At 44.0% G+C, this 12,495-nt stretch overlaps 1 long non-coding RNA gene across 1 annotated transcript in view; it reads left to right on the top strand.

Annotated features, from left to right (window-relative positions):
• LOC144498500 (uncharacterized) overlaps positions 1–12,495 on the top strand; it is a 203,586-nt gene that overhangs the window by 215 nt on the left and 190,876 nt on the right. Inside the window, exon 2 of the long non-coding RNA XR_013498718.1 lies at positions 7–2,759. This is a non-coding gene — a long non-coding RNA (uncharacterized LOC144498500). The remainder of the gene's footprint in view (positions 1–6; positions 2,760–12,495) is intronic.

Genomic DNA, 12,495 nt, shown 5'->3' with positions numbered 1-12,495 from the left:
AACGAGGGGACAGGGATATGTGATTAAAGAGAGTAGATTTGGGACTTAGAGTAGGAGAAACCTCTTTTTGCCCAGAGGCTGTGGAACGTACTGTTGGAGTCACTGACTGAAGCAGAGAAAATGCCAGAATAATTTGTTCCATGGTTGAAGGAAAAGTGAATTAAGGGATCTGGAGACAGGGTAGGCACATGGGATTAGGACGACCGATCATGCGCAGGAGAAACACCGCTATGAACTGGGCTGGCTTGTTTCATTATTGTGATTTCTATGTAATTCTAAAGGTAATTCAAAGTGATTCGTCTTCCAAACTTTTAACAGTCATTTCAGGGGGGTCATTGATCTCAAAGGAGAGCTTCAGACTGTCCAAATAACAAAAAGAAAGGTGATTTTTTTAAAGTCCTCACACCATGTCAACAAATTGAAGGTCTACCACCAATTTCTCAGGGTATTTAGGAATAAGCAATAAATGCAGGCCAGCCGACGGCTCCCACTTCCCACGAACAATTCTTCTTTGATTATTCCTGCTCCACCAATGGCGCCTCTTTGGAAGTAGAATCTTAACCAGAGCTCGACATGTGAGGTGGATCATAGTGCCTGAAACCCCACTGAAAGCTGCCGTGCTGCACTGTCAAAGGGTAGGGCCAATTTATTCAATAACCACCCATCCATATATCAAAATGAGCTGTTTTTTTTAATGAAAATACTGACATTTTGGATTCTTCTGTAGAAAATGAAAAGCTGCTAAAAAGCAACCTTTGTAAATATCACTGTAGCGGTTTGGAGAAATTATTGTAATGTGTGTAATACTTCCTTCCAAAGACATTGCAAACAGACCTGGCTGTATGTTCAAACTATTCAATGATCTGTACACATTCAAAATGGAGCGTGTTTTCTTATGAAGCTAGTTTCCATTCTCGCAACCTAGTCTGTCAAATTGTTCCTACTAATCTCTTTGAATGTCTTTCAAAGTGTTTATAATTTCTTGTTTAGTGTAAGGACGGCGACGCAGTGGTCAGCACTGCTGCCTCACAGCGTCGGGGACCTGGGTTCGACTCCCGGCTTGGGTCACTGTCTGTGTGGAGTCTGCATGTTCCCTCTGTGTCTGCGTGGGTTTCCTCCAGTTTCCTCCCACAGTGCAGAAGACGTGCTGGTTAGGTGCATTGGCCATGCTAAATTCTCCCTCGGTGTACCCGAACAGGCACCGGAGAGTGGCGACCAGGGGGTTTTCACAGTTACTTTCATTGCAGTGTTAATGTCAGCCTACTTGTGACACAAATAAGTGTGTTTTTAGGAAGCTAGTTTCCATTCCCGCAACCAAGCATGTCAAGTTCTTCCGACTAATCTCTCTGAATGTGACTCCCCAGGATAACTCTTTCAAAGTGTTTATAATTCCTTGTTCAGTGTAAGGACACCTGTAAGTTTAGTGTATGAAATTATGATTCCACTGTTGCACTCTTAAGATTAAACAACTTTAGTGTGGCACAGGAAACATCAACAATTGTCACGAGAGTAGCCTAACATTAATGAGTTCTTTTGGCCATAGCTGACAAGGACAATTTTCCCTTTTACTTTTTCGTAACTCAAGTGCTCAACTCTGTTTGGAGTGAGCCTCAGTCCACAGGTCAGATGATGTAATAATTGGACTTAAATTGATTACCAGGCCAAGCTATAGGAATCCCTGTAAGAAAAGGTACTGGGAATCCCTTTGGGATAACCGAGTGTAAATTCCAGTTGTTAAACTGCACATGTAAATCTAATCAGGATAAACCACACAGGAAATGGAGGTGTTGCGATGATGGTCACGCTATTGTTAGGTTTGGGTTTATTTTCAGGGTTGTCAGGGTAACACATAAGAAAATCAGATTTGCTGCTTTTGCTGCACATGAAATTGTTGGCATTGGGCCCAAAGTAGGGGAAACCAATCAGTTCCCAGTATTATTGTCTCTCAGGTGACGATCAAATGAACAAGGATTGACATTACTCCATTAACTTCGAGGGGGTAGCAGCGAAGTAGTATTGTCACTGGACTTGTAATTCAGAGACTCAGGGCATTGCTCTGGGGACCTGGGTTCAAATCCCGCCACGGCAGATGGTGAAATTTGAATTCGATTAAAAAGAAATCTGGAAGTAAAAATCTACTGATGATCATGAAACCATTGTCGATTGTCGTAAAAACCCATCTGGTTCACTAATGTCCTTCAGGGAAGGAAATCTGCCGTCCTTACCTGGTCTGGCCTACATGTGACTCCAGAGCCACAGCAATGTGGTTGACTTTCAACTGCCCTCTGAAGTGGCCTAGCATTCCACTCAGTTCAAGAGGCAATTAGGGATGGGCATCAAATGTTGGCCCAGCCGGCGACGGCCACATCCCATGAAAGAACAAAATAAAACTTGGTCTGTATATTTCTTTCATTCTGCGTATTAAAAACCAGCATAAACGTTTCTCGAAGATGGAGTTGGGTATAAGATACAGAAGATTTGTGCACTTTTCAAGGAAGGAAAGATATATCCAGCACCAGTAGGGTGATTGTTATTTATTAATAAGTGTTGATAGTAATGTTTAGTTTAAGTTTTCTAAAATTATCGGTCTGGAACAAATTTCAATCATTCTTGTAACAAATTGAGCCCTGATATTGTAATTGTTGTTTTGCATGGGCACATTTCTCAGTCTATTACGTAAGAATGCAAGTATCTTTTACCTTTTTTGTTGTGGTAACAATAAATATGAGAATACGAAGCTTTTGTTTCTTTTCTTTAAAGTTTATTTATTAGTGCCACAAGTAGGCTTACATTAACACCGCAATGAAGTTACTGTGACAATCCCCTAGTCGCCACACTCCGGCGCCTGTTCGGGTACACTGAGGGAGAATTTAGCATGGCCAATTCACCTAATCAGCACGTCTTTCAAACTGTGGGAGGAAACTGGAGCCCCCGGAGGAAACCCACACAGACACGGGGAGAAACTGCAGACTCCGCGCAGATAGTGATCCAAGCCGGGAATCGAACCCAGCCCCCTGGCGCTGTGAGGCAGCAGTGCTAACCACTTGGCTGTACTGGGAAGGAATGTGTCGCGAAATGTGTCAATAGATCCAGAGACTATTCCTGGTATTTTTATAAACATATCTATTCGTAGTTTAGGAAGATTTAGTTAACATTAAAAATCCTTCCATTACTTTTTATTCTAAATGCAATAATTTGGTGGTGTAGCACTGTGAATGGGTCGTGACAAAGCACTTTGATGCTAAATGTGGCAAAGCCACAAACAGATGTGAATTGACACCCATGTATCTCTGGTTAGAACTGCACTCGATTAATGGTCAGTCTTTATATAACAAAAGCCATTTCTGTGGGACCAATCTTGCATGTTTTTATATAGCATCGAGTCTACAAAAAAAATACAAAGGATCTGAACAACTGAGATCTTTTTGAGCCAAATGGACACAACTGACGGTAATTTTCATGGGAGTTGCCCCGTCACCCGCTATCTGTTCGGAAGCTTGGTAGAAACCCAAGCTGGCATCTTAGCCACCCTCCTGCAAAACTGGGTGGAAGAGATTCGGAGAACCCCCATGGAAATTCTATCCCGAGGTGGATTGCTTGTAGGAGCGGGAGAAAGAAACTGGAAAACCTGTCCTTGACCTCAGAGCAAGCCAGATCAGAGAGCAGATTGGCACCAATCATGTAGTCTGAAACCCACCTTCCCATCTGGTGCCAATCTATCTGCTGGGACTAGGCATGTTGTGACATGTCTTTAAGAAAACTAGTTGTGAACCCTTATTTGTTTTATTTATTAATCTAGGATATGTAAACTAGTTCTGAAAGGAATCCTTAGTAATTGGACACCCACATGTGGGTTACCAAAGGTCCAATTCCAATTCTCTTCCCGCATCTAGTGGTGCACCAAGGCAGACTATTGCCTGTTTCGATGGATAGTTATCCCCTAGTCTGCCGCCAGCGGCTTATAGCTTGAGGGACGCCACTCCGCATCAAGCATGGCAGACCAGGAGCCTCTCCCGCTCTTACCGCCAGCCATTGGTGTGTTTGGAAGAATTTGCAGGTTGACACTCAACCTGTCAGACCGCATTACGAACGCACCTTCCTTGCTCATCACGGTGGAACAGTGGTTAGCACTGCTGCCTCACAGCGCCAGGGACCCGGGTTCAATTCTGGCCTCAGGTCACTGTCAGTGTGGAGTTTGCACATTCTCCCCATGTCTGCGTGGGTTTCCTCTGGGTTCTCCGGTTTCCTCCCACAGTCCAAAGATGTGCAGGTTAGGTGGGTTGACCATGCTAAATTGACCAATAATGTCAGAGGGATTAGCAGGGTAAATGCATGGGGTTACGGGAATAGGGCCTGGATGGGATTGTTGTTGGTGCGGGCTTGATGGGCCGAATGGCCTCTTTCTGCACTGTAGGGATTCTATGGATTCTATGAAGTCCTGGGGTGGGACTCGAACCCGGAGCTTCTGGCTTAGAGGCAGGGACGCTAACCTACTGCACCATGGGACTATTACCAAGGTGCAATGATAATATCCAAAGAAAATCCTGGTAACTTTTTTGATATTGGAGGGATAATTTTCTGACTTCCAGTCACCAGCAGCAGGCATTGGAAACTGATGTAAATTTTCAGACAGAAAATGGTGTGCATCGCATTTTCAAAATGGATTCCCATTGGGCAATTATTGAGAGAGCAAGAACGAGGGGCCATGAACACAAAATTAAATGGAAACGGTTTAGAATTAAGGACAGCGGAAACCACTTCACCAAAGTGAGATGTAAGGCTGCGGAATTCACTTCCAATATTAGCGGTTAAGGCAGAAACTGTGGCAACCATTCCAGATCAGATTGGCTTGAGGAAAAGAGGTTGATAGAATATGGTAAGAGGATGCATAAATGGTAGCCACATGGTAGATGTCTTGTTTCCATGGTGCAACCTTGTAGTTCTACGGTTCCCCCTCTAGGAATATGACGACATTAAATTAGCCCCAAGATGTAGATATAAATATGTTAAGAAGATTTCTAGATATTCAAGATATTTCTAGATATTAAAAATATCAAGAGACATGGAGATAATGCAGGAAAATGGTGTTAAGAAAGAACAGCCATGATCTGGTTGAACATGAGAGCAGGCTCAAGGAGCTGAATGGCCTATACCTGCTCCTATTTCCTAGGCTCCGATGTAAAAAGAGATAATGGAAGATGTGCAGTAAAATTATTGTTCAAACATATCTTTTGTGCACTTAGTTTCAGTAGACAGTGAACATATCTCAATGAAATCATTAATTGATGATGCTGAAATAAAGCACATTACCTATATATGTATTTATATATATATGCTGTATAATAAAAAGGTGTGGTAATAAAAATGTTCCTTGCCACGTCTTGCAGTCTGTAAATGGAATATAAGAGAGCTCTCTTGCCTCTAGAACTGGCACTTGATGTGGATTCAGGGCCCATTTTCACAGTAACTTCACTGCAGTGTTAATGTAAGTCTACATGTGACAATCATAAATAAACGAAACTAATCGTGCGTGGGCCATCTTTGTGGGAAGGCAAAGCCCAGTGAGTGCTCTGCACAGCATGGTGGCACAGTGGTTGGCAATGCTGCCTCACAGTGCCAGGGACCCGGGTTCAATTCCGGCCTCAGGTCACTGTGTGGAGTTTGCACGTCCCCCCCGTGTCTGCGTGGGTTTCCTCCGGGTGCTGATGTTTCCTCCCACAATCCAAAGATGTGCGGGTTAGGTTAATTGGCCATGCTAAATTGCCCCTTAGCGTCAGAGGGATTAGCAAGGTAAATGAGGGTTACGGGAATAGGGCCTGGGTGGGATTGTGGTCCATGCAGACTCGATGGGCCGAATGGCCTCCTTCTGTACTGTAGGGATTCTATGATTCTATCAATGTGTTCATGTTGCAAGAGTGGGAGCAGCAATTCAGGAGAAACCTACGGCCCGGTCTGCGTCGCGGTAAATGGGCAGAAATGGCTGGCAAGGAAGGAAATTTTAAAAAGCCATAATATGCATTTTATTTGTGAAACCATTCTGTATTTTTTTTTGTTGTCTGCTGTATTATTAATGCAGCGCCTCTGGCTCAAAGCAATCGGTCTGTGCTCGGTTCCCAGATAACAGATATTATATTACAAGGCCGGGCAGACCATTTTGCGCTTGTTGATTTGACTTTAAAATGACTTTCATCTGCAAATGTACAAAACCCAGTCACGAAGCCATATCTGGCTCAATCGCTCTGTTTCCTGGTTTGATTCCCCACTTGGTGTTATGCTGTTTTGTAAAAAACAATTGCGTTGCCTCTCAACAATTTTGCATTTAGCAATACTCTTATGTACAAATTATACACCAGAACTTGAGAAAAACTCAAAATGTATTTTAATAAGTAGGCAAACAATATACACTCACAAAATGTACTGATCTGTATTGCTTTATGATTTTCAATGTTTTATGTATCATTTATATTACTGTAAGCTTTTATCATATTTAGTTTTTGTGCATTGTGTGAAACATAATTTGGTTTTCTATATTAAAACAATATCATCCATTGTCTTTCAGTTATGAATCATTTTAGCTCAGGGGTGTCTAGAACAACATGTAAGAATATTCTTGTTATTTGCAAAATCCAATATTTTAATAAATATTTTGATTTTCTGATTATCTTGTGCTGTGATTTTGTTTCCAATCATAAGTAGGAGACCTGGTATTTACATAGTTCCTTTCCTAACCAAAGGACATGTAAACATGCTTCACAGCATCTCGACAAGGGCTGCACGGTGGCACAGTGGTTAGCACCACTACCTCACGGCGCCAGGGACCTGGTTTCGATTCCCGGCTTGGGTCACTAACTGAGCGGAGTCTGCATGTTCTCCCCGTGTCTATACGGGTTTCCTCCGGGTGTTACGGTTTCCTTCCAAAGTCCATACATCATAGAATCCCTACAGTGCAGAAGGAGGTCATTCGGCCCATCGAGTCTGCATCGACAACAATCCCACCCATTCCCTATCCTTGTAGCCCCACGTAATTCCTCTGACACTAAGGGGCAATCCCACTCAGACTTGTTTCCCCTAAACCTCAAGTAATTATCCCACTAATCCCCCTAACTTGCACATCTTGGGACACTAAGGGGCAATTTAGCATGGCCAATCTGCTTAACCTGCACATCTTTGGAGTGTGGGAGGAAACCTGGAGGAAACCCACACAGACAAGGGAGAACGTGCAAACTCCACACAGTCAGGTTAGGACAGATGTGCAGATTGGGTGAATTGGCCATGCTAAATTACCCCTTAGTGTCCCAAGATGTGTAGGTTAGGGGGATTAGCAGGGTTAACACATGGGCTTATGGGGATAGGGCCTGGGCGGGATGCTCTGGCGGACAGTCGGTGCAGACTCAATGGGACAAATGGCCTCCTTCTGGACTGCAGGGATTCGAAGGCTGCTCCTGAAGTGCAGTCACTTTTTGTTAGCTTGGCCAAAAATGAAGTTGTGGGTAAGCTGAGGGAAAGCGGGGCAGGCCTGGATGGCGCACTGTTCGCTCTCCTGTCTGGGCGCCATATTGAAAAGGCGCCCAACATCAGTGAACCACCATTAATGGAAGATAGTGGAGGTGATGGTGAAAAAAGGAGATGGATCTCTGGCAGCACTCTAAGGCTGGAAGATGCAACCCCCTCCAGACAATGAATCTGGGAGGATTTAAAATTTCTTTAGCTTAGCATGGTGGCACAGTGGTTAGCACTGCTGCCTCACAGCGCCAGGACCCGAGTTTGATTCCCAGCTTGGGTCACTGTCTGTGTGGAGTTTGCACGTTCTCCCCATGTCTGCATGGGTTTCCTCCGGGTGCTCCGGTTTCCTCCCACACTCCAAAGATGTGTATGTTAGGTTGATTGGCCACGCTCAATTCCTCTTAGTGTCAGGGAGATAAGCAGGCTTAATACATGGGGTTACGGGGACAGGGCCTGGGTGTGATTGTGGTCGGTGCAGGCTCGATGGACCAAATGGCCTCTTTTAACACTGTAGGGATTCTATGATTCTAATTACATTTGAATTGCTGCAACTGTGCTTCATGTTCAAGGTTGTCATTGTGCTTTGAAACCATGTTGATCAAGGTGCTGACATGGAGATCCCAGCGTTGGACTGGGGTGGGCACAGTAAGATGTCTCACAATACCAAGTTAAAGTCCAACAGGTTTATTTGGAATCACGAGCTTTCGGAGCGTTGCTCCTTCATCAGGTGAGTGAGAGGTGGGTTCACAAACACGGCCATATATAGACAAAGACACAATTGCAAGATCAATGTGGCGTGAGAACAATATTAGCAGGTCTTCACCTCAGGAAAAAATTCATTTTACGGGACGTGGGCATTGCTGGCTAGACCAGCATTTATTGTCCATCCCTAATTGCCCTTGAGAAGGTGGTGCTGAGCTGCTTTCTTGAACCTCTGCAGTCCCTGAAGTGTGGATGCAGCCCACAGTGCTGTTAGGGAAGGTGCTCCATGATTTTGACCCAGCAACAGTGAAGGAACGGCAATAAAATCAGGATGATGAGTGATTTGGAGGGGAACCTCCAGGTGGTGATGTTCCCAGGAATCTGCTGCTCTTGTCTCTCTAGATGGTCGTGGTCGTGGATTTGGAAGGTGCTTTCTAAGGAACCTTGGTAAGTTCCTGCAGTGCCTGAGTTCTGAAAGTAAGTGTGCAGGTACAGCAGGCAGTAAAGAAGGCAAATGATATGTTGGCCTTCATAGCGAGAGGATTGGAGTATAGGGATAGGGATGTTTTGCTACAATTGTACAGAGCGCTGATGAGGCCATACCTGGAGTATTGTGTGGAGTTTTGGTGTCCTTATCTGAGGAAAGATATCTTTGATATAGAGGGAGTATAGCGAAGGTTTACCAGGCTGATTCCTGGAATGGCAGGTCTGTCACATGAGGAGAGATTAAGTCGGTTAGGATTATATTCACTGGAGTTTAGAAGAGTGAGAGGGGATCTGATAGAAACTTTAAAAAATTCTAACAGGGTTAGACAGGGTTACAATCAGAAGGAATGTTCCCAATGGTGGGGCAGTCCAGAACTAGGGGTCATAGTTTGAGGATAAGGGGTAAACCTTTTAGAACTGAGGTGAGGAGAAATTTCTTCACCCAGAGAGCAATGAATGTGTGGAATTCACTCCCACAGAATGTAATTGAGGCCAAAACATTGTGTGATTTCAAGAAGAAATTAGATATAGCTCTTGGGGCTAAAGGGATATGGGGGGAAGGGGGAATCAGGATACTAAATTCAATGATCAGTCATGATCAAAATGAATGGCAGAGCAGGCTCAAAGGGTCGAATGGCCTGCTCCTGCTTCTAGTTTCTATGTTTCTATGCATCTTGCAGATGGTACACACGGCTGCCACTGTTCGTCGGTGGTTGAAAGATTGAATGTTTGTGGAAAGGGGTAGCAATCCAGAGGGTTGCTTTGTACTGGATGGGGTCTTGAGTGTTGTTGGAGCCGCACTCATTCGGGCAAGTGGAGAGTATTCCGTTGCACTCCTGACTTGTGCCTTGGTTTGGCAAGGCAGGAGGTGAGTTACTCTCTACAAGTTCCTAGTTTTTGATAGACTGCAAAGTGTACCAAGGATTTATTTTCCAATGGTTCATTTCCTCTTGATTCAACGTATACTGTATACCAGATAGTAAGCATTTGGGAATCTTAAACATACATTCCCTTAACCACAGTAGCTGCAGTGTGTACCATGTATAAAAGATGCTTTGCAGAAACTCACCAAGCCTCCTTTGAGAGCACTTTCCAAACCTCTACCATCTGGAGGGACAAGGGCCGAGGATGCATGAGACACCAACAACAGGGGGTTCCCCTCCAAACCACACACCATCCTGACATGGGACAATATTGCTGTTCATTCATTGTCGCTGAGTCAAAATCCTAGAAAGCCTTTCCTAACCTGATCAAAAAGATGAGGAAACTGCAATTGGGAAGGCCCAATAAGACCCTACGATGTAGGAGCAGGGATAGGCCATTCGGCCCATTGAGTCTGTTCCAATATCCAATGGGATCATGACTGATTTCAATATGAAAATTCTCACCTCAACTTACCCGCTTTATCCCCATTGCCCTTGATTCCCTTACTGATTAAAAATCTGTCTGTCTCAGCCTTGAGCATACAAAATGACCCAGCATCGACAGCCCTCTACGGTAAAGAATTCCACAGATTCGCTCCCTTCTGAGAGAAAAAAATCCTCCTTATGTCCATCTTAAATGGGCAACACCTTACTCTGCGATTATGCCTTCTGGTGCTCGTCATAGAGGTTCTTCGACCCAACTTGTCCACGCTGCCCAGTTTTTACCATTAAGCGAGTCCCAATTGCCCGCATTTGGCCCATATCCTGCCATATCCATCTTTCCCATTTAATTGTCTAAATGCTTTTTAAAAGACAAAATTGTACCCGCCTCTACTACTACCTCTGGCAGCTCATTCCAGACACTCACCACCCTCTGTGTGAAAAAATTGCCCCTCTGGACCCTTTTGTATCTCTCCATTGTCACCTTAAACATATGTCCTCTAGTTTTAGACTCCCTTACCTTTGGGAAAAGATGTTGACTATCTACCTTTCCAATGCCCCTCATTATCTTATAGACCTCTATAAGATCACCCCTAAGCCTCCAATGCTCCAGGGAAAACGTCCCAGTCTTTCAGCCTCTCCTTATAACTCAAACCTTTAAGTCCCAGTAGCATCCTAGTAAATCTTTTCTGCACTCTTTCTAGTTTGATAATATCCTAGATTCTCCCATATGGGGAATCAACCTCTCAGCATCTAACCTGTCAATCCCCCTGAGAATCCTATATATCTCGATAAGGTGGCTTCTCATTCTTCTAAACTCCAATGAGTACAGGCCCAATCTACTCAACCTCTCCTCAAAGGAAAATCTCTCCACACCCGGGATTAACCTCGTGATCCTTTTATTCCAGTATATCTTTCCTTGGATAACGGGACCAAAACTGTTCACGGTATCCGAGGTCAAAGACAAACTATTAAATTACGTTATCAAGGAACATTTTAGAAGCTTGAAATAAAGATGGGAAATATTAAATAAACAAATATTAAATAAGCAAATGGGCGGCACAGTGGCACAGTGGTTAGCACTGCTGCCTTACAGCGTCAGGGACGGTTACGGGATGGGGTCTGGGTGGGATTGTGGTTGGTGCAGGCTCAATGGGCCAAATGGCCTCCTTCAGCACCATAGAGATTCTATGGGTGGGATTTTCTGGCCGCATTCGCCCCAAAATTGGAAAATCCCGCCTGAGATCGATGGATCTTTCCATGATTCACCCTTCACCCGCTACGGTTCCCTTGGCGGGTGAAACGGAAAAATTCGGCCCTCTGATTCTATTCTAAATAAATTCAAAAAAGTTAAAATCTGTGTTCAAACAGACTGCACTGAGGCATTTTAAAAGAATCTAGAAAAAAGATAACCCCCGAGAAATATTACACTGTTTAATAAGTCACTGGTAAAAGATGAACTGGCCGTTTTCTCGCAAATAACTACGTCCTTTGAAGAATGGAGACAGAACACATCCAGAAACTGGTGACAAGGCAAATACAGAGAGTAGGAGTGAATGATCGTTAATCAGAATGCCAGAAGCTCGATAGTGCGGGTCCCACATTGTTTATAACTTGATATTAACATCTAGTTCACTAATATCCTTTCGAGAAGGAAATCTGCTGTCCTTACCCGGTCTGGCCTACACGTGACTCCAGAGCCACAACAATGTGGTTGACTCTCAACTGCCCTCTGAAATGGCCTAGCAAGCCACTCAGTTTCAAGGGCAACCAAGGATAGTTGGCAAATGCTGGCCAGCCAGCGACACCTAGGTTCCATGAATTAATGAATTTTTAAAAATTAGACTTTTTGAATCAAAAATGCAATTTCTAAATTTGCAGATGGCGTCATATCGGGGGAGATAGTTCAAACTGAAGAGAGCGACAGCAATCACAGAAAGATGGTAATAAACTTGCAGAGCGGCTGCGTAAGTGGCAAATGAATTTCAACAAGGATAAGTGTGGGGTGTTACACTTTGATAAGAAAAATAAGGTCACACATTACTTGGAGAATAAGAATCTAATTGGAGTGGAAGAGCAAAAGGATCTGGGAGCAAAAATACAAAAATCACTAAAAGAATCAATGCAGGTTAATAAGGCCATTTGTAAAAAAAGCAAGCGAAGCACGAAGGTTTATTTCTCGAGTGATAGAATTGGAAAGTCAAGAAGTTATGTTTATTTATTAGTGTCACAAGTAGGCTCACATTAACACTGCAATGAAGTTACTGTGAAAATCCCCCAGTCGCCACACTTCGGTGCCTGTTCGGGTTCACTGAGGGAGAATTTAGCATGGCCAATGCACCTAACCTGCACATCTTTCAGACCATGGGAGGAAATCAGAGCACCCGGAGGAAACCCACACAGATACGGGGAGAATGTGTAGACTCCACACAGGCAGTGA

This window comes from Mustelus asterias, chromosome 9 (assembly GCF_964213995.1).
Source record: "Mustelus asterias chromosome 9, sMusAst1.hap1.1, whole genome shotgun sequence".
In the NCBI taxonomy this organism is placed as follows: domain Eukaryota; kingdom Metazoa; phylum Chordata; class Chondrichthyes; order Carcharhiniformes; family Triakidae; genus Mustelus; species Mustelus asterias.
This window is presented reverse-complemented; position numbering and strand designations above follow the sequence as displayed.